The following is a 25,759-nucleotide window of genomic DNA, read 5'->3' on the forward strand; positions in this document are numbered from 1 at the left end:
TGCATCCAACTTCGGCAGTAACTCGCGGCGCGTCCGCTTGGGAGTCGGAGGTGGCATTCTTGAATCCCCTTCTACCGCATCTGTTTCGGAGCCAAAATGGCCGATTAAAGACAAAATGGAGAGAAATGGTGGCGATGCGATCGCTATTAGCTCGGGTCTCGAGTACGGATTAGTGTCACTTTATCAGAGCAGGCTCTAAGGCAGTTTCCTAACTGATGGGTTAGTTCTATAGTTACGTTAGCCTGGCCTAAGTCCGCTGACACCGCAGAGGCCGCGGCCATGTTAACCAACATTCGCCCACCTCTGCCCAGAACTCGAATGATATCGCCGATTCTGGTCCATTTTTAGAACGATCGGGAACCGATATTGGCACAATACTGGGTCGTGGTGCAAACATGAAACTGGGCCATTGTTGTGAGCAATATTCCCCCGACGCTGGATCAGTGCCGACGTGCTGCCTGAGCATGTCATCAAGTAAGTGACTTCGAAAACACAACGTCAGGGCTTTCAATGTCTTTCTTTGAGCACAGTCTATACATCTCATCCAATTTAATGCGCAAAGGACACCGTGACAGTTCCTTTTTATCTGTGTGTATCTGTCTGCGTGGCGTTTAGCCTTTGACTACGCTCAGATTCAAGTTAAAACCAAGTATAGGAAGGCCGCTTTCTTTAAGAAATTTGTAGTTAAATTCTTTTGAACTTTTGGCGAAAATTTTTCTGGAATCGTATTGAAACTTTTTAGAGCGCAGCTCTTAGGCGCCCGTTTCCGGCTTGAGCTGGGTCGCCGTCGGCGTAACCGCGCGTTGGATTATGGGTAAATTTTCCTGCTAAATTTAGCGAAAAAATTTCCTCGTTATATCTAGCACAAAAATTTCCCCGCTAAATTTAGGGGAAAAACTTCCCCTCTAAACTTAGCGGAAAAAATTCCCCGCTAAATTTAGCAGAAAGATTTCCCCGCTAAATCTAGCGGAAAAGTTTCCCCGCTAAATCTAGCGGAAACATTTCCTTGCTAAATCTAGCGGAAAAATTTCTTTGGCGGGTCGCGCGACCTTGGGGGTCACGTGACTGCCCCCTCCCTCCCCCGAGGTCACATGACCCCCCCTCAGTACCCTTCCCTACTCCTCCTCAAAAGCTGCGCTTTAATTCAGCGTTACAGGAAGTTGTAAACGGCTTTCATCTTTTTACTTTTCTTAGGTTTCTTAGAGTTTATTTCGACAACCTGCTTAATTAATAATTAAAATTGGCCACTTAAATCTCTGGAATTCTTTTTAACACGAATTTTGATTAATTCTTTTTGAAGTAACAGCAGAATAACGTTAAATAAACACTTGATTTTTTATATAATGCATTTTGTTAGGAAATAGTGTCCCTGTGGTATTTATACATATGCACATCCCACAAATACACATTAAAAACGAACTCAAACACCAGAGCCACATTCCCGATAGCTGCTCCAGAGCCTTTTACAGTCTAAATATTGAAGGTATACTTATTGGGCCGGTGACCACCTCAGCACTCATTAATATTCCAAATGTCCGATCTTCTTCTCAGGAGTGTGAAAAAGAAAAAAACAATGTTTCCAAGATCGTAGACTCAATCTCCTACTAAAAGGCATTGGTACAAGTAATAATCATTCGGCGCAGTCGCTAAAATAACATCCACGAAAACGTCGCCTTGAAGAAATGTCCTCGCTTTTCGGTGTTTGCGGGCGAGGAAGAAAGGGGGTTAGGTTAACCGTGGTTTTAGCGGTTTGTCCGGACGTAACGCTAGGCACAGCGAACGTTTATGTTATTTAATTTAACTTAATTTTATTTTTGTTACGTTGCACAGTGGCAGTGTATAGCGTTACGCTATACACTGCCATAAAAAAAAAGAATTTTCCTATAGAATAATGTCAAGTTGAAGCAATTTCTCAACGTCTGTTAGGAGTGTTGTGTTACCAACATGTTTCATTAAATAGAAACAGAAAAAAGAACAAAAAATATCCTTCTTAATTTGCCTTTGTCCTCTTATTCTAAAAAAAAGAAAGAATCCTAGATTAAAAGAAAAAGAAGTACAAAGGAACTTACAGACGCTTTTAGAACTCTTACAGTTGTTTAATCACAAAAAAATCTATAGAAAATGTCTTTTAATTCCCTTTCAATATTTTCAAAAAATGTGAGCAAAAAAAGTGTGTTTTTCAAAACTCTCTTCCAATTTTTTTATAAAATAATATAAAAATAATGTCAATATTAATGTTTCGTCTTAATTTTTTATACAAGTCATTTAAACAAAAACATTATTCGTGTTTTTTTTATTGTTTTTGAAATAACCTACAAAAAACGTCATTACTACTAATTTTAATTTTGGTATAAATAAGTCTACAAAATATTCATTAATTTTTTATTTAGATTTGTTTTACAATAATTAAAACCAAACGCGTTTATCAAAGAATTCAGTAGGATCCCGCGGGAAGACAATAAGAAGCCTAAAAAATTTAAAAAAGAATGCTGAGGCCTGTTTTTGTAAGGGCTGCTAGCTTGGAACGCTCCAGTCAGCGCCACCGTCGACGTACCAGTGTAAAAAAGCAAAAAAGTGAAGATGAAAGAGTGTACTAAACAGATATGTCGATAGTCAGAGGCTTTCAAGTCGAACAAGGGCGGGCCAAATGGGGCTGCGCGAATCGCCGTATCTTCAAAGCTGCCGCCTAAAAGGGTTACGTACGTCTTTTCTTTTTTCTCCAGCATCAAGATATCTAAACTAAGCAGACAACTCTATTCTCCAGCTGAGTCCCGACGAAAGGTTATTGTCGGACAGAAGGTCCATTGAGACAAGGGAACCCGTTGTCCGCACTGTCTGGAAGCGTGCGTCGGCGCCAGCAACCCGCAGGCGAAAGGGAAGAACTCACCCCCGCGGGCACCAGGTATCCGGACAAGGTGACGTCGTGGTCGAGTTTTCGGAACACGCCGGAGAGGGTTGGGTTGAGGCTGCAGGGCACAAGAGCGCCATCAGGAAAAGGACAAGCTCCGTGTTTCAGCGCCTGCAATTGCGAGCATCCTCGGGGGAAATGTGCAGTCCGATAGAACGCCTTGAAAGCCGGGGACAAGTGTGCCCTTCTAGCTCCGAGATACGAGGTTGCACTCGTGGTCGTTTAACCGCGCGATGCGCCCTAAAGACCCCACGCAAGCAGCAAATACGCCATCTTGTGAATTTTAGTCGTTAAACCAGTCTCGCCAAATTTTACGCGTGGACCGACCTATTTGTTGTATAAACGATCACGATGTCCAAACAGCATCGCTTCTAAGGGTAATAGATTTGAAATCTACGAGGTACGGTGTTTCTCGTAGATTTCAATGTGTTACAATAAAAAAAATATATGCGGGCTCCAAGTGCAAGACCATGTTGTTGGCCATGCCCTGCCCCTCCCCCCCCCCCTCCGCCCCCCCCCCCCCTCCCCACCTTTCCCGAGTGCTGGTAGATGCAATGCTGACCCGTGTGGCGCCTTTACAGGGACATCCCAGGAGCGAAGCAGAAGACTCCTTTCACTGTATGTGACAACCAAACTCCCAATTTACAATACAACATCAAGGCAGCGCCCCATTATTCATTTGCGCTGTAAATCGCACAGAACAGACTGCGCCTTTTGCACGTTAAAAAAAGTGAGACAAGGCCCTCACGCAGAGCCCGCTTATTTCAACCTGCAACAAACATAGCGTGAGGCTAGGCGCATCGCCAGCACAAAACATTGTTAAAATTCGCGCACAAAGAGACGAGAACAAACGGGGAAGGAACACACCCGCAAAAAAACCTAGTGACAAAGTTGTAGCTTCGCCTTTGAGCTAGGGACGTTTTGTGGGAGCCGCGGGGCAACGGAGTTTGGTTTCTGGGCTTATTTTTTGACTCTTCATCGCGTCAACCAGGGACATTCCCCGCGCGTCTCAGGGATACTCGCAACCTCACCGCAGCGACTCTTTGACGCAGGCCTTGAGGAAGGGCAGCTGATTCAGGTGCCCGGGCTCCAGAGTTCGGGACTCGCTCCCGACCACGTCGAAGACCTCCTGCCGTGCCCGATCCTGGGCCTTGGAATTCCGCGCCAGGTGGTACAGGCAGAACGTTACCGTGGACGACGTCTGCGAGGAGTAGGAGTAGCAAGTCATGGGTGATGCCGTTTAATGCGTCGAACGCCTTAGAGGTCATAATAACACTTCTGCCAGATAGACGTCCACGGCAGGTTACGTCGGCAAATCCGGTTTGGCGTGGATCCAAAGTACGAGCTCGGAATTAATCCAATATACAATAATCGAATCTAGACTCTCTGGGTTCAAAGCCGGATGCTCTACCTATGCGCCATTTTCTTTCTTAACGCGCTCGGAATGAGGAGTTACAACTTGCCAACACTCTCCGTAGCTAATGGTGGTGATGTAGAGGATGATGTTGGCAATTGAAAAACAATACATGACCTTCGTCACTCCCCGACAATCTAATGTCTTCTAAACAATATTAAAGGATCACTTCTCAAATATTGCATTCCAAGTAGGAGCAAACACCGTCGAAGCCAATACTGGCAACTCCCACGGAGAGCGGGCGAAAAGTGATTGAAGCGCCCCTGACGAGCTCGGAGTCTCCGCTAGCAGACGAATACTCCAGAATGCATCGGTTTTTATCTGCGTGCGACGTGACCAATGAAAAAAAAATTGTCACGGACTTTCGCTGCTTTGATTGTTAAAAAATGGCAGCCACTTCGTGACTGAAGAACATTTATTTCGCGTGGAAAAAATGTTAGAGCTTTCTGGGTGCAATTCTGGAGTTCTCCCGAAGAAAACAATGTCACAACTTATGTAAGTCAGGCAAAACACGAATGTATACCTTCGCGCAGTTTTTTTTTTTAATGGCAATGTACAAACATTTTAGAACATAGCTTCGTTTTAACTTTATTGATCTTATCAATCATTTCGTTGAGATTGTTGCAATTCCCATTTCTCAAGAATATCTTGCTTATAACCGTTTCGTTGGATAGGCGAGCTGGCTAATGAAGAAAGGTAAAAAACACAAGCGAGCTGGTTAATGATATCCATAGAAACCCTGACACGGAGGAAAACCAGAAACGAAAAAAAAAAAAACGGACAGTACAACGAAGTCTTTCCGTTGTACTGTCCGTCTTTTTTTTTTTTTTTTCCTACGTCTCAGGGTTACTATGGATGAGCTGGCTAATCCCGTTAAGATTGTCTCCGGATGAAGAAGCAAAGGTCAATTTCGAACCACGTACGTTACTGCGATGTCCGTATGTTCTGGAAGAAGTCGTTGTGCATATGCAAATCTGACGCTATTATATATTAATAAAAGCGGAGTTACAAAGAAAGCAGACTTCTCGCGCTTCCGAAGAAAGAAGGGGAAAGCGTCGTAGCCCCCCCCCCCCCCCCCCCCCCGATTCCGAGTCAAGAGGTCCAAGGAGTCAAAAGATCCAACGCGTCAAAAGATCCATTATTGGACCTTCTGACTCGTTGGATCTTTTGACTCGTTGGACCTCTTGACCCACATTGGATCTCTTGACTCGTGTTTGGCGAGTCAAAAGGTCCGTTATTGGACCTTCTGACTCGTTGAACCTCTTGACTCTCTGCCCGATCACCGGGGAAGGGGGAAAGGGCTTTGAAGAAGAGCAGGAAAAGCAAGAAAGGCAAAAGTACGATGAATGGCGGCTTTCGGGTGACAAGGAGGGGAGTGACGGTCACTGCACTGAAGCAGGATGGGATCCCGCGTCTAATGACAAAGACAAAAAATAGGGAGATGAGAGAAGAGGATACAGTGGCCTCGGGGACGATTCCGAGTCAAGAGGTCCAACGAGTCAAAAGATCCAACGCGTCAAAAGATCCATTATTGGACCTTCTGACTCGTTGGATCTTTTGACTCGTTGGACCTCTTGACTCGCCGTGGATCTTTGGACTCGTTGGATCTCTTGACTCGTTGGACCTCTTGACCCACATTGGATCTCTTGACTCGTGTTTGGCGAGTCAAAAGATCCGTTATTGAACCTTCTGACTCGTTGAACCTCTTGACTCTCTGCCCGATCACCGGGGAAGGGGGAAAGGGCTTTGAAGAAGAGCAGGAAAAGCAAGACAGGCAAAAGTGCGATGAATGGCGGCTTTCGGGTGACAAGGAGGGGAGCGACGGTCACTGCACTGAAGCAGGATGGGATCCCGCGTCTAATGACAAAGACAAAAAATAGGGAGATGAGAGAAGAGGATACAGTGGCCTCGGGGACGATTCCGAGTCAAGAGGTCCAACGAGTCAAAAGATCCAACGCGTCAAAAGATCCATTATTGGACCTTCTGACTCGTTGGATCTTTTGACTCGTTGGACCTCTTGACCCACATTGGATCTCTTGACTCGTGTTTGGCGAGTCAAAAGGTCCGTTATTGAACCTTCTGACTCGTTGAACCTCTTGACTCTCTGCCCGATCACCGGGGAAGGGGGAAAGGGCTTTGAAGAAGAGCAGGAAAAGCAAGACAGGCAAAAGTACGATGAATGGCGGCTTTCGGGTGACAAGGAGGGGAGCGACGGTCACTGCACTGAAGCAGGATGGGATCCCGCGTCTAATGACAAAGACAAAAAATAGGGAGATGAGAGAAGAGGATACAGTGGCCTCGGGGACGATTCCGAGTCAAGAGGTCCAACGAGTCAAAAGATCCAACGCGTCAAAAGATCCATTATTGGACCTTCTGACTCGTTGGATCTTTTGACTCGTTGGACCTCTTGACTCGCCGTGGATCTTCTGACTCGTTGGATCTTTTGACTCGTTGGACCTCTTGACTCGCCGTGGATCTTTCGACTCGTTGGATCTCTTGACTCGTTGGACCTCTTGACCCACATTGGATCTCTTGACTCGTGTTTGGCGAGTCAAAAGATCCGTTATTGAACCTTCTGACTCGTTGAACCTCTTGACTCTCTGCCCGATCACCGGGGAAGGGGGAAAGGGCTTTGAAGAAGAGCAGGAAAAGCAAGACAGGCAAAAGTACGATGAATGGCGGCTTTCGGGTGACAAGGAGGGGAGCGACGGTCACTGCACTGAAGCAGGATGGGATCCCGCGTCTAATGACAAAGACAAAAAATAGGGAGATGAGAGAAGAGGATTCAGTGGCCTCGGGGACGATTCCGAGTCAAGAGGTCCAACGAGTCAAAAGATCCAACGCGTCAAAAGATCCATTATTGGACCTTCTGACTCGTTGGATCTTTTGACTTGTTGGACCTCTTGACCCACATTGGATCTCTTGACTCGTGTTTGGCGAGTCAAAAGGTCCGTTATTGGACCTTCTGACTCGTTGAACCTCTTGACTCTCTGCCCGATCACCGGGGAAGGGGGAAAGGGCTTTGAAGAAGAGCAGGAAAAGCAAGACAGGCAAAAGTACGATGAATGGCGGCTTTCGGGTGACAAGGAGGGGAGCGACGGTCACTGCACTGAAGCAGGATGGGATCCCGCGTCTAATGACAAAGACAAAAAATAGGGAGATGAGAGAAGAGGATACAGTGGCCTCGGGGACGATTCCGAGTCAAGAGGTCCAACGAGTCAAAAGATCCAACGCGTCAAAAGATCCATTATTGGACCTTCTGACTCGTTGGATCTTTTGACTCGTTGGACCTCTTGACTCGCCGTGGATCTTTCGACTCGTTGGATCTCTTGACTCGTTGGACCTCTTGACCCACATTGGATCTCTTGACTCGTGTTTGGCGAGTCAAAAGATCCGTTATTGAACCTTCTGACTCGTTGAACCTCTTGACTCTCTGCCCGATCACCGGGGAAGGGGGAAAGGGCTTTGAAGAAGAGCAGGAAAAGCAAGACAGGCAAAAGTGCGATGAATGGCGGCTTTCGGGTGACAAGGAAGGGAGCGACGGTCACTGCACTGAAGCAGGATGGGATCCCGCGTCTAATGACAAAGACAAAAAATAGGGAGATGAGAGAAGAGGATACAGTGGCCTCGGGGACGATTCCGAGTCAAGAGGTCCAACGAGTCAAAAGATCCAACGCGTCAAAAGATCCATTATTGGACCTTCTGACTCGTTGGATCTTTTGACTCGTTGGACCTCTTGACCCACATTGGATCTCTTGACTCGTGTTTGGCGAGTCAAAAGGTCCGTTATTGGACCTTATGACTCGTTGAACCTCTTGACTCTCTGCCCGATCACCGGGGAAGGGGGAAAGGGCTTTGAAGAAGAGCAGGAAAAGCAAGACAGGCAAAAGTACGATGAATGGCGGCTTTCGGGTGACAAGGAGGGGAGCGACGGTCACTGCACTGAAGCAGGATGGGATCCCGCGTCTAATGACAAAGACAAAAAATAGGGAGATGAGAGAAGAGGATACAGTGGCCTCGGGGACGATTCCGAGTCAAGAGGTCCAACGAGTCAAAAGATCCAACGCGTCAAAAGATCCATTATTGGACCTTCTGACTCGTTGGATCTTTTGACTCGTTGGACCTCTTGACCCACATTGGATCTCTTGACTCGTGTTTGGCGAGTCAAAAGGTCCGTTATTGGACCTTCTGACTCGTTGAACCTCTTGACTCTCTGCCCGGTCACCGGGGAAGGGGGAAAGGGCTTTGAAGAAGAGCAGGAAAAGCAAGACAGGCAAAAGTACGATGAATGGCGGCTTTCGGGTGACAAGGAGGGGAGCGACGGTCACTGCACTGAAGCAGGATGGGATCCCGCGTCTAATGACAAAGACAAAAAATAGGGAGATGAGAGAAGAGGATACAGTGGCCTCGGGGACGATTCCGAGTCAAGAGGTCCAACGAGTCAAAAGATCCAACGCGTCAAATGATCCATTATTGGACCTTCTGACTCGTTGGATCTTTTGACTCGTTGGACCTCTTGACCCACATTGGATCTCTTGACTCGTGTTTGGCGAGTCAAAAGGTCCGTTATTGGACCTTCTGACTCGTTGAACCTCTTGACTCTCTGCCCGATCACCGGGGAAGGGGGAAAGGGCTTTGAAGAAGAGCAGGAAAAGCAAGACAGGCAAAAGTACGATGAATGGCGGCTTTCGGGTGACAAGGAGGGGAGCGACGGTCACTGCACTGAAGCAGGATGGGATCCCGCGTCTAATGACAAAGACAAAAAATAGGGAGATGAGAGAAGAGGATACAGTGGCCTCGGGGACGATTCCGAGTCAAGAGGTCCAACGAGTCAAAAGATCCAACGCGTCAAATGATCCATTATTGGACCTTCTGACTCGTTGGATCTTTTGACTCGTTGGACCTCTTGACCCACATTGGATCTCTTGACTCGTGTTTGGCGAGTCAAAAGATCCGTTATTGAACCTTCTGACTCGTTGAACCTCTTGACTCTCTGCCCGATCACCGGGGAAGGGGGAAAGGGCTTTGAAGAAGAGCAGGAAAAGCAAGACAGGCAAAAGTACGATGAATGGCGGCTTTCGGGTGACAAGGAGGGGAGCGACGGTCACTGCACTGAAGCAGGATGGGATCCCGCGTCTAATGACAAAGACAAAAAATAGGGAGATGAGAGAAGAGGATACAGTGGCCTCGGGGACGATTCCGAGTCAAGAGGTCCAACGAGTCAAAAGATCCAACGCGTCAAAAGATCCATTATTGGACCTTCTGACTCGTTGGATCTTTTGACTCGTTGGACCTCTTGACTCGCCGTGGATCTTTCGACTCGTTGGATCTCTTGACTCGTTGGACCTCTTGACCCACATTGGATCTCTTGACTCGTGTTTGGCGAGTCAAAAGATCCGTTATTGAACCTTCTGACTCGTTGAACCTCTTGACTCTCTGCCCGATCACCGGGGAAGGGGGAAAGGGCTTTGAAGAAGAGCAGGAAAAGCAAGACAGGCAAAAGTACGATGAATGGCGGCTTTCGGGTGACAAGGAGGGGAGCGACGGTCACTGCACTGAAGCAGGATGGGATCCCGCGTCTAATGACAAAGACAAAAAATAGGGAGATGAGAGACGAGGATACAGTGACCTCGGGGACGACCGATTTTGGGATACCGGATGGCTGGCTGTGTCACGGCGCTTTTCATTTTCCAGTTTAATCGGATGGTGACCAACGCCATCTCTTCGTGCGGTATGCTTGACTAAGGCAGGAATTCCCCGAGAGTTGTGCACGCTGCACGGTAGTGAGGACGTAGGGTGTTTCTCGAATTTAGAAATCAACGGACAGTTAATTGGTGACTGAATTACAAGGCACGTATAGACCAACACGTGGTGCTGACGTCCCGCCCCTGCGGTGGTGCTGTTATCGGCATTGCGCACGCGCAGACGGTCCACTTGACGCGCTCCTTGCGCACGTGCAGTGGCCACACCTCGTGCGGAAATTTCGCCTTTTCCCACACCTTGTGAGGGCTTGTATGGAAACAGCGCGTTGGTCTATACGCAGCATGAGCTAAACCGGGAGGAAGGCTTATCTGGATCATTTCGACAGTATAATGTTTGGCAGTCATCCAGAGGGTCAACATGTCGCAGTATCTTGCCGGCCAGTGCAGCATGACTGCTAACTGGCAGACCAGAATCGGCTTACGTTCGTGTAATCACTACTGCGTGGTGCACCTAAAGACCACACGCTATAATCTGTTTCACCTAAGGATGGGCCGCAGCCTATGCTCGAAGCCGAGAGCGCGACGCCTTGAAGACCTTTGTGTTCGAGGCATTTCAGAGTCGGAGAAGGACCCTAGTACCACTTGTCTTGCTGTGCATGCACACGCTTCACTGGCTCGTGTTCAGGTTGAGCAGCGTTGATCAAAAGCCATGCACATTTTTATTAGTCTTTCGATGTATCGCGAAAGTACCGATATATATATATTTTTTTGTTTTCATAATCACGCAAGTTTTATATTACTTATCCTTTTAATGTACGGCACCTAGTGGATTTTGTTCGTGCAAACTTAATTATTTTATTCGCACGTAATAAAGCCGAGAAAAAAACCCATTGTACTTTCCACATTTTCGCGACATATTTTGAGCCTTGCATCCCATGATCCATTACAGCGACCGCTTATCGAACGCTAATTTAAATTTTGTTATATCATTTCTCGAACCTAAAAGTTTATTAAAAAGGAAAAGTTCACCATAATATCAACCCGCCTTTAAAAAATCTATATATTTTAAATTACTATTTTGAATTATTTTTCGTCATTTGCCTTCCCATTGGCCAAGTTCGATATCTTACCTGCACGGAAAGAACCGGTGAATTATCGGGAGTTCCTCTTTTCGAAGTGGCCATCTAAGGCGCATCCTAAAGGAGCCTTGAAACGATTTTACTATTTGTGCTAAATTCTAGTTAGAATCACTCCCTAACGTTGATCACTGAATAAACTTGCATTGGTTTTTTTTTTCTAAGCACAGTCGCCAAATAAATTTGTGAAATATGAGCATCGTTCATCCCCTCAACTCGGAGCCAGAAAAAGCGGCCACGTGGCTCGGCGCCCATCCTATACCTTTAACGTTAATCTTACCCACGTGCTGGGTTTGACAAAGTGGAGAACGTGTACTCAGCTCAGACATTGTTAGAGCTCGGCTATTCTCATCACCGCAGTGCTTGTACACGAGCCACTACCCGAGTGTCCGCCGAGGCATTGCCTGTTACAAGCTGAAGGCGAGTGCTCACGTAGCTCGTGTCAAATCTATGCATGAGCCGCGCTCGACTGTCGTCAGTCGGGTGATTTTGATTCCCAATTACGTCATTCAGCCTTGCAAAGGCAAGACTGAAAGAAATAGTCCCCTTTTATCTTCGCGACTTCACAATTTCACCGCGACAGAGAAGTTTCTGAATCAGTGGCGGTCTGTGCGATTATACTTATGCCAGGCTGGGACCAGTACAAACCGGCAAAGCCATGAACGTTCCAACCCGATAACGTTTCATGACCCCTTTAAAGGGGTCGTGAAATGATTTTGATGTTCAAAGAATCTAGTGCGTCAAGGACCCAGGAACCAGGGGGGAGGGGGGGGGGGGGCAACAGGGGCTTAGGCACCCGCTGACATTTTCTAGAGGGTGCTGAGCCCCCGTGCGTTTGGCTCAAGGCCTACTGGACTGATTCCTACCGTGCAACGCCTCCCCGCGACTAGGGAAAAAGCGGTGAGGGGCTTGCCGTGACTCCTTCGCAATATGAAGCGGCAGTTCTCGAGTAATTGGAGCTTTTGACCCGCAATGGATCTTATGACTCATGTCTGCCGAGTCAAGAGATCCAACGCGTAAAACGATCCATTATTGAACCTTCTGACTCGTTGGATCTTTTGACTCGTTGGACCTCTTGACTCGCCGTGGACCTTTTGACTCGTTGGATCTTTTGGCTCGTTGGACCTCTTGACCCACATTGGATCTTCTGACTCGTGTCTGGCGAGTCAAAAGATCCAACGAGTCATAAGATCCATTATTGGACCTTTTGACTCGTTGGATCTTTTGACTCGTTGGATCTCTTGACCAGAAGCGCTCGGGGACGACCAATTTTGGAATACCGGATGGCTGGCTGTGTCACGGCGCTTTTCATTTTCCAGTTTAATCGGATGGTGACCAACGCCATCTCTTCGTGCGGTATGCTTGACTAAGGCAGGAATTCCCCGAGAGTTGTGCACGCTGCACGGTAGTGAGGACGTAGGGTGTTTCTCGAATTTAGAAATCAACGGACAGTTAATTGGTGACTGAATTACAAGGCACGTATAGACCAACACGCGGTGCTGACGTCCCGCCCCTGCGGTGGTGCTGTTATCGGCATTGCGCACGCGCAGACGGTCCACTTGACGCGCTCCTTGCGCACGTGCAGTGGCCACACCTCGTGCGGAAATTTCGCCTTTTCCCACACCTTGTGAGGGCTTGTATGGAAACAGCGCGTTGGTCTATACGCAGCATGAGCTAAACCGGGAGGAAGGGTTATCTGGATCATTTCGACAGTATAATGTTTGGCAGTCATCCAGAGGGTCAACATGTCGCAGTATCTTGCCGGCCAGTGCAGCATGACTGCTAACTGGCAAAACGCTATACGGAGAACCAGAATCGGCTTACGTTCGTGTAATCACTACTGCGTGGTGCATCTAAAGACCACACGCTATAATCCGTTTCACCTAAGTATGGGCCGCAGCCTATGCTCGAAGCCGAGAGCGCGACGCCTTGAAGACCTTTGTGTTCGAGGCATTTCAGAGTTGGAGAAGGACCCTAGTACCACTTGTCTTGCTGTGCATGCACACGCTTCACTGGCTCGTGTTCAGGTTGAGCAGCGTTGATCAAAAGCCATGCACATTTTTATTAATCTTTCGATGTATCGGGAAAGTACCGATATATATATATATATATTTGTTTGTTTTCATAATCACGCAAGTTTTATATTACTTATCCTTTTAATGTACGGCACCTAGTGGATTTTGTTCGTGCAAACTTAATTATTTTATTCGCACGTAATAAAGCCGAGAAAAAAGTGAAAGCCGTTTACAAATCCCTGTAACGCCGAATTGGAGCGCAGCTCTTGAGGAGGAGGAGTGAAGGGTACTGAGGGGAGGGTAGACCCCTCCCCCTTCTCCTCCTCCTCCCCTCATTCTTTAATATGCTCCGGGGGGGTGTCACGTGACTTCGGGGAGGGGGTCACGTGACCTCGGGGAGGCGTGACCTGGGGGTGACCTCAAGGCCACGTGACCCCAAAGGTGACCCCCACGTGACCTTGGGGGTCACGTGACCTGGAGGGGTCACGTGACCTCGGGGGGTCACGTGACCTCAGAGGGGTCACGTGACCTGGGGGTCACGTGGGGTCACGTGACCTTGAGATGACCTTGGAAGGGGTCACGTGACCTTGGGGGTCACGTGACCTCGTGGGTCACGTGACCTTGGGGAGGCGACCACGTGACCTCAGAGGGGTCACGTGACTTGAGGGTCACGTGACCTTCAAAGGGTCACGTGGGGTCATCTTGGGGTCACGTGACCTTGAGATGACCTTGGAAGGGGTCACGTGACCTCGAGGGGTCACGTGACCTTCAGGGGGTCACGTGGGGTCACGTGACCTTGAGATGACCTTGGGAGGGTCACGTGACCTTGGGATGACCTTGGTTACGCCGACGCCGACGCCGACGCCGACGGCGACGCCGCTCAAGCCGGGAACGGGCCCCTAAGAGCTGCGCTCTAAAAACCCATTGTACTTTCCACATTTTCGCGACATATTTTGAGCCTTGCATCCCATGATCCATTACAGCGACCGCTTATCAAACGCTAATTTAAATTTTGTTATATCATTTCTCGAACCTAAAAGTTTATCAAAAAGGAAAAGTTCACCATAATATCAACCCGCCTTTAAAAAATCTATATATTTTAAATTACTATTTTGAATTATTTTTCGTCATTTGCCTTCCCATTGGCCAAGTTCGATATCTTACCTGCACGGAAAGAACCGGTGAATTATCGGGAGTTCCTCTTTTCGAAGTGGCCATCTAAGGCGCATACTAAAGGAGACTTGAAACGATTTTACTGTTTGTGCTAAACACTAGTTAGAATCACTCCCTAACGTTGATCACTGAATAAACTTGCATTGGATTTTCTTTCTAAGCACAGTCGCCAAATAAATTTGAGAAATATGAGCATCGTTCATCCCCTCAACTCGGAGCCAGAAAAAGCGGCCACGTGGCTCGGCGCCTATCCTATACCTTTAACGTTAATCTTACCCACGTGCTGGGTTTGACAAAGTAGAGAACGTGTGCTCAGCTCAGACATTGTTAGAGCTCGGCTATTCTCATCACCGCAGTGCTTGTACACGAGCCACTACCCGAGTGTCCGCCGAGGCATTGCCTGTTACAAGCTGAAGGCGAGTGCTCACGTAGCTCGTGTCAAATCTATGCATGAGCCGCGCTCGACTGTCGTCAGTCGGGTGATTTTGATTCCCAATTACGTCATTCAGCCTTGCAAAGGCAAGACTGAAAGAAATAGTCCCCTTTTATCTTCGCGACTTCACAATTTCACCGCGACAGAGAAGTTTCTGAATCAGTGGCGGTCTGTGCGATTATACTTATGCCAGGCTGGGACCGTATACAAACCGGCAAAGCCATGAACGTTCCAACCCGATAACGTTTCATGACCCCTTTAAAGGGGTCGTGAAATGATTTTGATGTTCAAAGAATCTAGTGCGTCAAGGACCCAGGAACCAGGGCGGAGGGGGGGGGGGGGTGGCAACAGGGGCTTAAGCACCCGCTGACATTTTCTAGAGGGTGCTGAGCATTATACTGAGCCCCCGTGCGTTTGGCTCAAGGCCTACTGGACTGATTCCTACTGTGCAACGCCTCCCCGCGACTAGGGAAAAAGCGGTGAGGGGCTTGCCGTGACTCCTTCGCAATATGAAGCGGCAGTTCTCGAGTAATTGGAGCTTTTGACCCGCAATGGATCTTTTGACTCATGTCTGCCGAGTCAAGAGATCCAACGCGTAAAACGATCCATTATTGGACCTTCTGACTCGTTGGATCTTTTGACTCGTTGGACCTCTTGACTCGCCGTGGACCTTTTGACTCGTTGGATCTTTTGGCTCGTTGGACCTCTTGACCCACATTGGATCTTCTGACTCATGTCTGGCGAGTCAAAAGATCCGAGTCATAAGATCCATTATTGGACCTTTTGACTCGTTGGATCTTTTGACTCGTTGGATCTCTTGACGAGAAGCGCCCCCCCCCCCCCCCCCCCCAAGAAAGGTTATTTCGGTCACGTTATTTACAGTGCACAAATTGCGATTGTTAGCGCGGGGACGACTAACATTTTCTGCTTCCTTACTTCTACGATAAAGGCCGACCCCCTAATGAACCGTCTCCACTCTTTCCATTTTTCAGTCTTCTTTCTTTTATATTTTTGAGGCGACGTCACTCTGCACTGCCGCGTTCTTTCATCCTTCTGCTTTTATGCTGTTGTGTTTTATCGCTTTTTTTTTTTTTGCTCTTGTCTTTTTTTTTTACGTTTAAACCATTGCGTATTCTTGCTTTGTTTGGCTTAGTTTTTACTCCCTTTCCTTCGCTTCGGCTCTTACTAACTTAGGTTCATCTGCTACGTTAGGCTCGGACATTTTGAGGGCCGTCTGCAACTTTGTTGTTGTTCTTGTTTTCTTCCACTGTCGTCAGCGATAACCTCCTATTTTCGCCTTCGATTGAGTTTCTAATCTGAAATCGTCATACGTGCTTTTTGATATTTATTAAATATATTAAGAAGTGTAAGCCCGTTACGCACTTTTATTAGAAGTTTATTTGTGTACGCCGGCCGGCACGTCTGCTATGGGTCATCGTTTGTTAATCCACCGGCCGCCTTCGGGCATACGCCCGTGCATACTTTGAGACAGCAGGCATGCCATGTGCTGCCTACCATTGCAAAAACATGTTTTTGCGATGTGGTGGAAATTCTTCCTCCTTTTTTCGAAGGCTGAACAAACGTAAGTATTTAAGTTATGCAGCATTCAAATTAAATTGTTAAAAATGTAAATAAACAAACAAAGCTTCTTTTTTTTTTTTTTGCTCTTAACAATCTTTTTGTTTGCATTGCAGCTGTCGCCAGTGGGTGCACAATTGCAAACGTGCTGACCTTGATGCTAAGCTGAAGCATTACGGAGCAGCCCACTTTAATGAAATAAACTACCGGCTATGCGCTGATCACTTTAAGGCATCTGATTTCAAGAAGTATCGAGCAGCCGGTGAGGATTTTTTGGCACTGATTTTTGTGGTAAAGCTGATACATGCAATAAATGTGAAAATATTATGTTATGCGTCCAAATGCAGATGCTTTAGTAATATCGATATACCTCAAATTCCAAAACGAAAGTAAGCCTCGTAAATTCATATTCTGTCTGTTCGTTATCGGTTCATGGTTTCGCTATTTTTTTAAACCTTCTGCTTAACAGGCTCAAACCTGGAAGTGTGCCATCGCAAATGCTCAATTTTGATAATGCTAGGCCTGCCAATCCAAAGAAAGCTTCCACCAAAAGGAAACAAGTGGCATCCGAGCAGGACATCGTTCCCGACAAACCAATGGCCTAATGTAAGTAAAAATCAACAAAAAGAAGTGATTCAGAATATTCGAAAACGTGGCTCCATCTTAAAAACATCCTTTCATTATCGTTTTTTTATTATTTTCATTTAAAAATACTATCGGTCGCTCGTGTTACTATGATAGCAATCTGTGGCACTGAATTAGCAATACGAAAACGCGTTAAAACCATAAATCGCAATAAAAAACATTTCCACGAGGCAAAGTGGTATGTCAAGCGGATATGGCTCGCGAACACAGGAAACTAGACGGAAATTCTCCGTCTATCTCTCATCTGTCATTACTAATCATCTCACTTAAAAACGATACCAACCGACTAAAGGTTTGCAGTATAAAGTGGTGGAGACATGCGCGTAAGCAAATATGTATAGACTGAGTTTTAAAGTGGAAACTATGCGATAACTGCATTAAAGGTTTTGTTTTGCGCATTAATCGCGCCTCAACCTTTCCAGCCCTTCCTCCAGATGCTCGTCTACCGAAACGACGGAAGGGGCTAGAGCAGCAAATAGAGGACGTGAAGAGGAAGCTCCAACGGTCTCAAAAACAATGCTCAAAGCTGAAATAAACGATCGAAAACCTTCGGGCTTCGGAGTAAGGTCAAAGCGTCAAAGCATTGGAAGCCTTTGAGAGTCGTAAACAGCTGGTAGAACTCGATGACAGTCATCCTGCAAAACATTTCATCCTAAACAAATTGAAGCAACTCAAGCGAAAGCGCCGTGGACGGAGATTTACATCATATGACGAAAGCGTTGCAACTGCCTTGCACTACTGTTCGCCACCAGGGTACAGATTCATGAAAAAAATCTTGGCATCAGCAAAAGCTTGTTGAAGATACTTGCCCTTAAAAACGCTAACCTCCCTGCGCAAAACCGGTTGGGGGCAGTCACTATTGATAAAGTCTCAATAAAACAGCACATCACCTTCTGTTCGAAAGGTGATTATAATGAAGGGTACACTACGGAGAGTGGACCTGACGTTCTTGCCAACCAAGCCCTGGCAGTGATAATCAAGACCCTAAAAAAAGGAGAAAACCAGGTGCTTGTATACTACTTATCTCATAATGCGATGCCTAGAGGGAGATGAAATGGGTCAAACACTGCGTCAAATTTTTAAAGAAATACGCGAAAGTAGCTTCATCCTAAAAGTGGTGGTGTGCGACCAGAGAGCCGACAACTTGAGGATGAAGCGAGAGCTCGGTATCACGGAAAAAAAAAGCCGTTTACACCTGCCTGTAACGCCGAATTAGAGCGCAGCTCTTGGCGAGGAGTAGGGAAGGGTACTGAGGGGGGTTGGGTCATGTGACCTCGGGGAGTGGGGTCACGTGACCTCTGGGGGAGGGGGGTCACGTGACCTTGGGGGGATCACGTGACCTGGGGGATGTCACGTGCCCTCGGGGGGGGGGGGGAGGGAGTGTCACGTGACCTCGGGGCGTGACCTCGGCGGGGGGAGGGGGGGGGTCACATCACCCCCCCCAGAAAAATTTTTCCGCTAGATTTAGCGAGGAAATGTTTAAACTAGATTTAGCGGGGAAAATTTCCCGTTAGATATAGCGGGGAAATTTTTCCGCTAGATTTTGCGGGGAAATTTTTCCGCTAGACTTAGGGGGGAAATTTTTCCGCTAAATTTAGCGGGGAGAACTTTCCGCTAGTTTTAGGGGGGAAATTTTTCCGCTAGATTAAGCGGGGAAATATTTCCGCTAGATTTAGCTGGGAAATTTACCCATAATGCACCGCGCCGTTACGCCGACGGCGACGGCGACGCCGCTCAAGCCGGAAACGGGCGCCTAAAAGCTGCACTCGAAAACCATATCAAGGTGTCGGACGAAAAAGTGTACTTCATGAACGACACGCCACACTTGCTCAAAAATACTAGGAACAACCTTAGAAAGTATGACTCCAAGCACGGAACGGAAATCTACAAGTTGTGTCACATTCAAGACTTCAACAGCTTAGACAAAGACTGTACCCCAAGAGCTGCACCACGACTTCGGGCTGTCCACCTCGCTCTTCCACCGTTCACAGCAATGAGAGTTTGTTTTGCGGCACGAACTCTCAGCCATTCCGTCAGCCCTGGAATGCTCACTTACATCGAGACGAAGGACCTAACGGAAGACGCTAGGGCCACAGCAAAATTCATCGAGAAAATGGACTCCTTATTTGATTCGTTTAATTCCTCAAGCCCACATTGCACGAAAGCGCTCAAACGAGGACTTCCCGACAAGACCCCACATTGGCAGTTTTGGGAAGAAATGAAGGCTGTCCTAAAAAAAACCTTGAAGTACTCAATCGCAAGCGGAGGAACCGAACCCTGTCTTCGTGGATGGCTGGAGAACATCCATACCCTGAGGCTGCTCTGGACCGAACTGAAAGACCTAAATGGTCTCAAGTTTCTTCTGCTTCGGGATCTTACGCAAGACTGTATTGAAAAGCTATTCTGTATCATTCGAAGCAAAGTCGTGAACTATCAAAACCCTGACCCAGCATCTTTCAGGTTACAAATGAAGGGAGTTATCGCGAACGACCTGCTGCAACCAACGTCAGACAGCAACTGCGGAGCAGATTTCGCGGATTTTCTTGTGCAGAAGGAAAAGCTATTCAAGTCCGGTTTCAAAATCGCCACTGACGTCTCAACAGACGATGATGACAACTCAAGGGAGATAGCGGAGAACCTCATGGACGACAGACCAGATGCATGACTGATTACCCAGTCCTATGCAGCCGGCTGGGCAGCCAGTCAGATCTCTCATCATGCTTGCCAAATCCAACTTCAATCAGAAACATGGAACACCTCGAAAGACATTTTGTTGAAGAACAAATATTCAAATGCGAAAATGACATCATCTTCCGAATTGGCTCGTAACCTAGCCGGTAACATCAGGCGTGCCTTCAACACGCCTTTCACCGACATACTGCACCAAACCAGAGTTCAGCTAAAGGCGCATTTGAGGCCACTGATCGACGCTGGAAACAAAGGTACGGCGTGCAAAGTTTCTTTAGACACGTACGTCAACAAGTACTTGAATGTACTTTTAAACTGCTTCGTCAAGTGGGCGAACGAAGAACCCGACAAAGTCAGTGGAAAAAGAAATGCGAAAGCAAAAAAGGTCACACACTGCTAGCACATATAGAAGATTACTGCCTGCGACCGAAAAAATGCGTGCCACTCTTATTTACCGGGCAGTGTGAGCTGAGACTACGTTAATTTTTACCCCTGTTTTGTTTTTAGTTCTATACCTACGCCGCGAAAGCAAATAAACAAACGTATATAACAAGCAGCTCAAAAAAAGGACGCTTTCGTCTTTTTCGATCAGTTTCGTCTGTTGCTTCCGCTTAGTTTGTTGTAAACTCAGCACCGGCGGCGACCATGAGCTATTCATTTGCTGATTTCCATTTTTCTTTCTTTTTTCTATAAGCGCCGCAATGATCATCGTCGCTGAAGAAGTTTTTTGCTGGGTATCTTTGTATCGTCTGCTAATTTCTTTGTTTTATTCGCCGTTTTTCGCAACTGTTCCCGTTTTTTTTTTTTTCGTCTGGAATGGCGATTCTATTTTTTGTGCAAAGTTTGGAAAGTTTGCACGGTCATTTTTATGCTTACTTTTTTTTTTTTTTTTTTTTATGCTCCTGCAGCTGGTGCGCTTGCTCTGGTAATATTAACATGTCGTTTGTGCACGTTTTAATGATCCCATATTCAGGTAAGAAACTGTGACAACTCAGTTTGTAACGAATCAACAGAACCTCTTACGACATAGTTCGAGTAGGTAAACGCCTTTTTTTCCGCTTCCCAGACGCGGTTCAAACGCGTGTGATCCCCTGAGTATTTGAGACCACTAAATAGACGGCTCTATCTTTGTTTATGCGCGCGTTGTTATTTGATTCTCGTTGCAGTTTCTATCAGTGGATTCCGGTTTGCAAGCGGACTGACCGTAATCAATGGTTTCAGCTGTTGGGGTGACGAAACGGGACTCGCAAAGCTCGAGGACGTTGCGGGGCCTATACTTTTCCATTGCGTCGTCTGCTTCCGTAGACTCCGAGTGCGCTAGAGGCGCCACTGCCACGTTCGCCGCCGCTCCTATGGGTTTTCGGAGGAGTTTCCAGTATTGGCGAAGCTATATCGTATTCGGTAGGACTTTAGAGATAAATGTCTCTCTGAATTTAAACTTTTAATGCGCTGTCCTCGGAGCGGGTACTTTCGCCGAGAAAGTGATGAAATTGATTTATCATTTTATTTTTGGCATGTTTTTCTCGTTCATGGCCTTATTCTTCTGGAAGCATGCAGTGCCAAGGCTTGGCTTCATTACGGCTAAGGAGCCAAATATCGAATAAGCTCTGTCTCGCAGAAACGTAGGGTGCGACTTTGGGGATTCCATTACGTTTTCTCAAGTTCGCCCTATACCATCTGAAATTATAGCTTCGTGGTTTGTTTGGACTTTCCTTCAAGCTACCGAAGTTTCCTCGGTACTGGCACCTAACAAGCTAAAACTTTGTAGGCGAAGCATCGGTTTCTAGTATGTTTCCTTGAAGCTTTTTTTCTTTGCTGTCTCTTGCACCTGCGAATGTTTTCGGAAATTCTCTGACGTGCATCAGAACTCAAATTAACAAAAGCTAATAGTGCGAGGGACATAACTATGAGCCCCGACAAATAAGCTGGTCAGCGCTGCGACCTGCTTGCATTCTCCTATTTGTCCGTGTCTTTGTGCTGTTGTTCTATGCGTAGTGTTCGAAGCTGTAGATGGCACTGGAACAACCAGGATCGAAGCGACCGAATGCGCAAATTATGCCAGTTGTTGACTAAGAATTTTATACTGTACCACAATACAGAGAAAGACAGAAACTCAACATTACCTCGAATGATAAGAACCGTAGCCTGCTGCGCTGATTCCTTTATTAAATAGTGCAATACACTTATAACGATAATGAGATAACCCGATAAAGCGATCGTTCTAACAGTCTATCGTTGTATCTGGATTGGGTGCCTTATACAAAAACGAATGGTCCTCTAAAAACTGATTGTTAAAGCTGTACTTCGTTATATGTAGTACAGTTGTAAGTGGATTGCACTATGTGCAACTTTAATCGTCCGCATAATGCTTCATAGCTTGGTCGATCTAGGTGCGTGTCAAGGGATTCACAAATAACACGTTTTATATATCATCATTTTCTAACGTGTTTGTGTCACACTGCATGGTATGCACTTCGCATGAGCCGAATCCGAAGAACCGTTTATTGTTTACATGACGACTCATGTATGAAAAAAAATGGACGCATCTCCACGTTTTGAATGATGTTGATTGGGGCGAAGCTCGGGTGGTGCTAATGATACTGATTTTATGGTTCAGAGGTAGTGCTGATGGTGGTGATTTGTTTTTATTGCTCATAGGTAGTGCTGAGTTCTGGGTTGCGTTTCGACTTCATTATTATTGCTTGATAGCCGGTGAAATGCAGAGCCAGCGGTTCTTCTAGCGGATCAGCTTGGATCCGCTAGAAGCCGTGGGAACGCATCTCTACCGTTTAAGTCAACGGTCTATGTCAGAAAGGGAATGGGGGGGTATGGATCGTGGTTATATACGCATTTGAGCATGCAAAGGCTAATGCATGCAAAGTTTAACGCGATTACATACGCATTTGACCGCAGCGCCCTCTACTGTATAGACGTTGAGCTTCTACATGCGACGTTGCAGTGTAGCATAGTGGGAATAAAGAAAAAAAAATAAGTGTAGCGTAGTGGTTCAGACGTCTGCCTCGTAAACAAGCGGTCCTGAGTCGAACCCCTGTACAAAAAACGTACAGGCGTACGTTTTTTTTTTTTTTTATTATTTCAATGTGGGCCGATAGCGGAGGCAGTACAATCGATGTGAGCAAGGACGCCAGACAAGGCTAGACCCTAAGGAGCTTCGCCCCTAAAACAAAATTAGTAAGTGCAAGAAAAAAAAATATACTTCAAAGAATCAGGCAAAACGTTATGAACTCGGTACGCTACAACCGACGGTGTCTTCACGTTCTGCGCTTCCTTGCGAACCGTTAATCGCTGGTCGGAAGCTCGGAGATTAAGCTTCTTAAATACAAGGCACACTTTGTAAATAGTGGAGAGTTTTAAGATAGCGTAAAGACCCTTGTCTGGCACTGTGTGCGACGCCCGCAAACTTTCATCGGAACGCTGCCGAGCGCGTCAAACCAGCACTTTTAGTTCTGCAAAACGCAACCGCGCATGCATGAAGAGATGAATGGTGCTGAACCCTTGTAATCAGCTGGCACGTTGCCCCCCCCCCCCCCCCCCCCCCCCCCTTCGAGAAGCATAACAGGAGCCAGCCTTTCAACAGTACACTTCTACATTCAAAAGGAAGCCTGATAAAAAAAAAAAAAAACTAGTTCGGGGTTGCAGCGCCATCTAGATGTCTTCAAGCAAACTGCTCTCGTCACCTTGTCCCACACGTGACGAGACCAACGAGAAGGGCACGCAGTGTACGCGCACATACGCATAGCTCGCTGCGTTGCCTGCATATGGCGCATGCGCACGAAGCGCTGTTCGGAACATGCAAAGCTAACCCAAACGCAAAGTGTTGGTGTTTTCTTTTGCAGACACTTCTACAACTCTGTAGTATCGAGGGTTGTAGCGAAAACCAGAATACAACGCCGTACTTGAAACACATTTCCAGAAAAAACTACCAAGAAATAGCGCGAACTATCCAAGTTCCGCGCTATTTAAGGAAAACAATTAATGGAGGGTGTTTGCCGCCCTTTAATCGCAATTATGGTTCGGTAAACATATATTTGTGATTCTTGTACGCTTAATATCTTCGGGTAGTTTGTATAAAAAAGTATGTGGAACTATTTTACCATGGCCGCGTGTGCGCAAAACCGGTTGGTCTTAAACACATATCTGTTTGGGCCCTTGTAGACCTTTTTCGTATAACCTCATACCAGCGCATTACTAAAGAGCGCGAAGATCAAGCACTGACGGAGCAAGCGCCTGTTCCGTCGGTGCGTACTTGACATTTTGGAGTAACACGGGACTGAGAAAATACGAACATTCACACCAAGGGAATAAGAAGGAGAATGTCTCAAACACATCTAAGATATCTGCATCTTGAGTGGTGGCACGTAGACGTTTTTATGACTTCTAGTTCCTTAGTCTCTGGTTCCTTCAAAATGCTCCGCCTACACCAATTCACTTGCACCCTTGTGTTCGGTTTGTACTTGACCTACACGCTATATAGTGATATGCCTATCCATCTACCCCACCTTAATACTTTAGTATATTAACTTGTACCAGACCGCAACTGACCGAACCTCAAAACTGTGCATTCTTGGATTGCCAGCATAGACACGGTATGCACCGCCAAGAGTATGGGCGAAAATGTCTAAACACGGACGTCGTGCCTCAGTTAGGTTCGAGTGTTTTATTGTGTGTGTGTTTTTTTGCTTTTTTACCGTGTTAAAATTACCAACAACTCTACGGTTGGCTGATCACCACAGTGTTGTCGTCCGGTGCACAAATAATTTTAATATGCCTAAGATCAATCACCAGAAGTGTGAGATCAGCACAAGAAGCTGCCGCGTGGGTCTGGCTGCAATGCTATTGATCTTCACATGTTCCCCGAGGGTGCTTATCTATGAAGTCAGTCGATTGCAAGCGTGAATCGCAAGGGCTTTGTATCAAACTCATCGTCACATTTATGCCCCCGACTGCTTTTTCTAAGGCAAACGGACTGATTCCGACCCGGTGTCGCTGCTCCGATTAGGTTATCCCTGCAAGGTATGCGATTCATCCATGGCATGTGAGGGGTATGAAAACGTCTATGTGCCACCACTCGAGGTGCAGGTATCGAATACCGAGGTCTTATCTGCCAGGATTCCATTAAACTGCTCATACATTCCTTCGAAACACCCCACCGTCTCCATCCTGGTTCTTCCGGGAAGGCAAGGTTACCAAGCTTCATTCAACTGGTCAAGCTCCAACAAAGTTACTTTAGCCCACCATAGGCAACCTGCAATGCTGTTTTGTTTGGCGCCATCGAGCGACTGAAGCTAGAAATATTGGGTACCCCTGGGAATGGCGGCTACATTGCTCAAACGTGAACTTTTACTCCGGTGGCGCCGCTTAGCCTAGTGTCTGAAGCAAGAAATACTGGGTATCCCACGAAGCCGTGACCGCATAACATGCCAGTACAGCGGAAGCTAGGGCACTGGCGGGCCAATGGGAACGTGACTGCGTATCATCGGAGCGCGCCTCTACTCCGAAAAAGTATCTGGCTTTTCGCTGCGTCACGCTCCAATATGTGTGGGGTTTGCTCGTATACGTCGCGCATTTCGAAGCCGTCGGCACGCAATGTGGGCCTTATCGCTGTGGGAACCACGGGTTCCCCGCATCCCTATCTAGGCCTAGCTCAGGCAGGCCGTGGGACGTCGCCACGTGGGGGCGCGTCCCGGATGCGAGGGCGAAGCCGTATTCCCCGGTGGACGGCTTTCCCTCGTTCTTCTCGGGTAATTTGCCTAAGGCACACCCCTCGGGATCATGACTTGGACGCGTCCGCCCCTCCGGGGAGCCACCTACATCCGACCCACCCCGGGAGCGTGCATTCCCGCAGGCTATATAAGACGGCCCTAATCCAACAGGCGGGACTCTCGCTGGGGGAGGCTCTGCTCGACGGAGCCTTCATATCTTTATCTGATCCTCCCCCTCCGTGATACTGTCAATAGCGGCAGCGCGGACTCCGACTGGCGATCCTGTCAAAAGAGACAGCGCCGTCGTCTCCACCATTGTTGGCCTTCGGGCAAGCGTGTTGGCA

At 47.1% G+C, this 25,759-nt stretch overlaps 1 pseudogene; it reads right to left on the reverse strand.

Annotated features, from left to right (window-relative positions):
* Positions 1-25,759, reverse strand: part of LOC120849534 — a 77,653-nt pseudogene that overhangs the window by 17,136 nt on the left and 34,758 nt on the right.

Source organism: Ixodes scapularis, unplaced genomic scaffold, assembly GCF_016920785.2.
Source record: "Ixodes scapularis isolate PalLabHiFi unplaced genomic scaffold, ASM1692078v2 ptg000080l_1__unscaffolded, whole genome shotgun sequence".
Lineage (NCBI taxonomy): Eukaryota > Metazoa > Arthropoda > Arachnida > Ixodida > Ixodidae > Ixodes > Ixodes scapularis.